At 37.6% G+C, this 4,772-nt stretch overlaps 1 long non-coding RNA gene and 1 pseudogene across 1 annotated transcript; one reads left to right on the forward strand and one right to left on the reverse strand.

Moving 5' to 3' along the window:
• Positions 1 to 621: 621 nt before the first annotated feature.
• LOC136711817 (uncharacterized) lies at positions 622 to 4,318 on the forward strand. The gene is made up of 3 exons (XR_010804779.1): positions 622 to 710; positions 3,736 to 3,807; positions 4,187 to 4,318. It is a non-coding gene; the product is annotated as an uncharacterized LOC136711817 (long non-coding RNA).
• LOC136711904 (piggyBac transposable element-derived protein 4-like) lies at positions 1,755 to 3,300 on the reverse strand (annotated as a pseudogene).
• Positions 4,319 to 4,772: the final 454 nt, after the last annotated feature.

The following is a 4,772-nucleotide window of genomic DNA, read 5'->3' on the forward strand; positions in this document are numbered from 1 at the left end:
TTGAATTAATGGGGAACATGACAAAGTAACATGAACATTTGTTAAATACTAATATAAATATGCTCTTAATAACAAATGGTTTGATAAATTAACAATAACACAAATAATAATACTAATAATAATAATCATCATCATCATAATAAACTCAACAATTTTATTGGAATTTAGGAGGTTTAATGGTGTATGTGTGCACATATATATATATATATATATATATATATATATATATATATATATATATATATATATATATATATATATATATATATATATGCACACACACTCTACAGGTCAAAATAAGACATAGGCCTACATGCTGACTGGGGGACAGCAAAATTACTAATATGTTTTGTGCCTAAACATATAACTGTCTCCTCTTAAAAAACACAGTAAAGCTGAATCAGCATTCTCCAAAGACCATATATTAGTAGCAAGTGTCTGCAATGTTACAACGTGTGTGTGACATTTCAACAAATAGATATATTGTAAGGATCTTGTAAATACCCTTATGCATTTGTGACCTCTCTGATTTTAATGAATGTGTAGTGTATGTTTCTGACTACATCTCAAGCTAGATGTGTTATGTTGTGTGTGTTTGCTGGGTGGCAGCTCTGTTTCAGATGGCTGTTCAGTGCAGTGTGACTCAGAATTCCTCCATTGGACATGTGACCAGGAGCGGGCTGAGAGTTCTGCTAGAAGACCTGAAGGAGGTATTTTAAGACTGTAGAACACTTTTATCGCAACAGACTTTATTCACTGTTATATACCAACAGAGGGCAATGGTACTCCAAATTGATGTTTGTTAACTCTTTACTAAATTAGTTGTAACAAGAAGAAGAACAGTTTATGTGGACAATGGGTGTTTCAGAATGAAGATGCATGTCATCATAATCTGTGTGGTATGCACACATGTATTTGTTCTGCTCATAGCCAACATTATAATAAAATTATACGTTATTAGTATTATATTTTAATGTTTAAGTTTCAAATACAGCATAATGCATAAGATTATTGATCTATAACAAGTTACACAGGTTGCACTCAAAAAATATTTTTAGAAAAGCTAACATAATTTAAGGCATTTTAAATTGAATCAGTAATACAGTATAGTCCCTATCAAGGGTTAACTCTCCTGTTATGTTCAACTGTAAGGAACAGCAAATGTTGCAAAACAAAGCAAAAGCAAAACAAATTCTCCATAAACATTATCTTTAGCTCAATTAATATCACTTTAATCAATATTTAGTGTAATCAAGTTTTTCACCCCTTACAGATCATGGTTTACTTATCATTAAAAAATAATTTTCAATTTTTTTTTCTGTAAATTGGCAAAAACTATACATTCAACACATTTGTTTTATGTATTCTTATTTTATTTAGACTTTCTAAACATTTTTGACATATTTTCTGTCATGGGGGCATGTTGAAGAACCCAGTCTGGATGCATAGATGGTAAATGTATTTATTTAACATGCCAGGCCTGGAAGGGGCCCGACATGGAAGCACTCTACCTCAGCAGAGACTTATTGAACAGCACGAGTGGTCAGCCTTATATACATTGCATGACATGTTGGTCTGTAGGAAGGGGCACAGACAGATTTCCCAAAGTGTTGTCTTGAGATCAGGTTTCTGAATGTTTGTGGTGGTCTTCCTGAGCAGTGGGGGTCATCATGGAAGCATGTGCTTTCCTGTTGTGGCATACAAACTGCCCAATCTCACATTTCTTTAACAATAGACAATGAGGTAGTCAATCACTATAATGTAGCATCTTCAGCCTTGAGAAAAGAACAGGAAACCCCAAACAAACTGGTATCTGTGGGCTATTGATCTGTTTGGGTGTTCCTCTTATCATAGTGAACAGAAGTCAAAGTGGAGAGGAGAATGTCTACAGCATATCCTCTGGACAACTGCCTGTTGCTAGCTTGACAAACCTACTTTGCTCAGTCTGCAAATTATTATTATTTCTAATATAAAACATAATACAGTTTATATAAAACATTAATAACAGCTCTAAACATGTTGATTAATACAAACAAAACATCTTTTCTGTTCCGGGTCAAATTGACCCTTTCAATTCAAATCACACTAAATGAGTCATAAGCATTATTTTAAAACTACATTTAATTTTTTAACAATGTTTACAATGTTTACAACAGGAAACCTGAAAAAGAAAGAAATACAATTGTATGTCTATGAAGGATTCCACTACAGGTTTTGTGCAAATGAATTTCTTGCATTTGAAGCATGTGGTGCTAGTCTTGCTGTCGTCTTTGGGCTTACAGACTTGGCAACTCTTCCTCTTTTTCCCCCCAGCAGCAACCTAGGAAGATGAAGATGGTGATTATTAGTTTGAACGGTATAGAAGTTTGTCTTTTTGCGCATCCTGATCCCCTGACTCTCACACACACACGCACACACACACTTACCTCGGGCACTGGTGGGGTAGGTGCGTCCCCCTCCTGGATCCTCCTCACCACGGCTATAGTGGCTGGGGTTCTTGGCAGGTGCTGCCTTCTCTCAATGTGGGGTGTCACAAGCGCTCTCCCAAGCTCCTTGAGGAAGAGCCGTCTCTTGAACAGCTTGGAAGCTTTCCAATCTGGGAAGATCTCAGTCCAGATGACAAACACATTGTAGGCTGACACAACCACAAGGTTATAAAAGATGACCAAAGGCCAGTCATGCGTTTTGCAGCTGTAGGACCCAATCACCTTGTCAAGATTGTCCACCCCTCCCTTGGTGGCATTGTAATCCAGGATCATCTCAGGTTTCTGTTCCTCTCTGGTGCATCCTTATGCAGCATGCTTATCAGCAAAACATTGCCCTGTTCTTGATTGACAGCAGATCAGCAGGGAGCTCTGGTTTATTTTTCCTAACAGTTCCGACTATTGTAAGCTTCCACTTCAGCAGCTCCTGACCCAGGGTGTGAGAGGTGAAAAAGTTCTTGTAGGTAATGTTGTGGCCCCTGAGACCTTGGATCATGTCAAGAACCACCCGCATCCCCTGGTTTCTCTCTGGTGTTACTCCAATAGGCTTACCAGTGTAAACCTGCATGTTCCATGCATAGCTTGAGTTTGCATTACAAGCTGCCCAGATCTTTATGCCATACTTTGCTGTCTTTGAAGGCATGTATTGCCTAAAGGGGCAGCGACCTCTGAATGCCACCAGCCTTTCATCCACGGTGACATTAGGACCTTGGTTGTAGAGTAGAGGCAGCCGCTCTACCCACTTGTCCCACACTGTCCTAATAGCTGCCAGCTTATCTCTCTCCCGATTATCAAACCTGATGACCCTTGAGAAAATATTAAATACAATTTTTTACATATCATTTATAAAAGTCATAATTTACATCCATGCAAAAATCTAGGGAGTCTAGGGAAACAGCTACACACAATGGTGTAACGAAGTGGAGGTTTACTGACAGAGTGCTGGAGTGAAGTAAAAATTCCTTTACCAGATTTTTTCTTTCCTTTGTTACACACTCACACCCCAAACAACTGCTACTGCCCAGGATTTCTGGGGGATGCAGTGCCCTTCTGGTGGCCATTTTCTGCCACATCCTGGCACTGCACCTCACTGGCTTAACCAATTATTTTTCACGGTGATCCCCAATTTGCTGTATAAAATTTCAAACCTTCCAATAGCTATTTGAGCAGCATGTTCACCGTTCTCGAACAGTATATTATTCAGGAAATACAGTATATCAGGGTCACTCTTTATTCTTATTTTTTGATGCAGATACCAGCTATAGTACATGAGAGCGTTGTGTTTGGACCTCTTGAAAGTGCAGTGCAGTCCTGTTTTCGAGGGGTAAGTCAACTTAATTTATCCCAAACACTTCTACATATTTACCATAACTGTTGAACTGTAAGAAAATAAAAAACTTGATATTAAACAAACTCCATCTAAGTAATCTAATCTTCAATTCATGTGTATGTGGTGTGCATTTTCAATTTGTTCAATGTTTTTACTTCTACTGAAATAATGAGAGAAATAAAGTGTGAAAACTTTTTATATGTGAGAAATAAAAGGCTCAGAAACAGGCTGCACCATAACGGTGGGGGAGGAATCTGCAGATGGGAAACGACTTTACTAAACATACAATTCCTCTACTTAAGTTGTAAGTTCCCTGATAAGCATGTCTTGTTTAATGAGTTAATATAATTAATGCAGAGTTGTTTTTCATCAGGTCCTCAGTGCAGGGCTTTCAGAGGATGGATTTATAGCATGGCTGCAAACAGAGCCCCAGTTTCTGCTCTGGTTGTCCACACTTTACAGGATATCTGCCAGTGAAGCAGTCATCCATTACTCCAAATGTGGCATCTGCAAAACCTTCCCCATTACTGGGCTCAGGTGCGTGTGAGCATGTTTCTAATCAATGTGGAAGTGAAATATAAAGAATGCCTATATTAGGTACAGTATGTGCATTAGTGAAAAATGGTTGTGAAAATGTAGTCAAGTCATGAACTGACAATAGAGATAAAACAATATTCTGCAACTTATAAATAAGGTCTATACAACAAGTCTACAATAAAAAAAAACTTACATTGGATCTGATCTAAAGATAAAAAACAGTCCAGCATAATTTTGATTTCCTTTAAAAAAAATAATGTTTCACTTTTTTTTTAGGTATCGATGTCTAAAATGTCTGAATTTGCACATTTGCCAAGTTTGTTTCTTAACTCAGAAGACTGCAAAGAAACACGAGACCTCACACCCTGTAACTGAACACTGTATACAGGTGATATTCTAAGCATTGGTGTATTGTTATTATT

This window comes from Amia ocellicauda, chromosome 16 (genome assembly GCF_036373705.1).
Source record: "Amia ocellicauda isolate fAmiCal2 chromosome 16, fAmiCal2.hap1, whole genome shotgun sequence".
Taxonomy (NCBI): domain Eukaryota; kingdom Metazoa; phylum Chordata; class Actinopteri; order Amiiformes; family Amiidae; genus Amia; species Amia ocellicauda.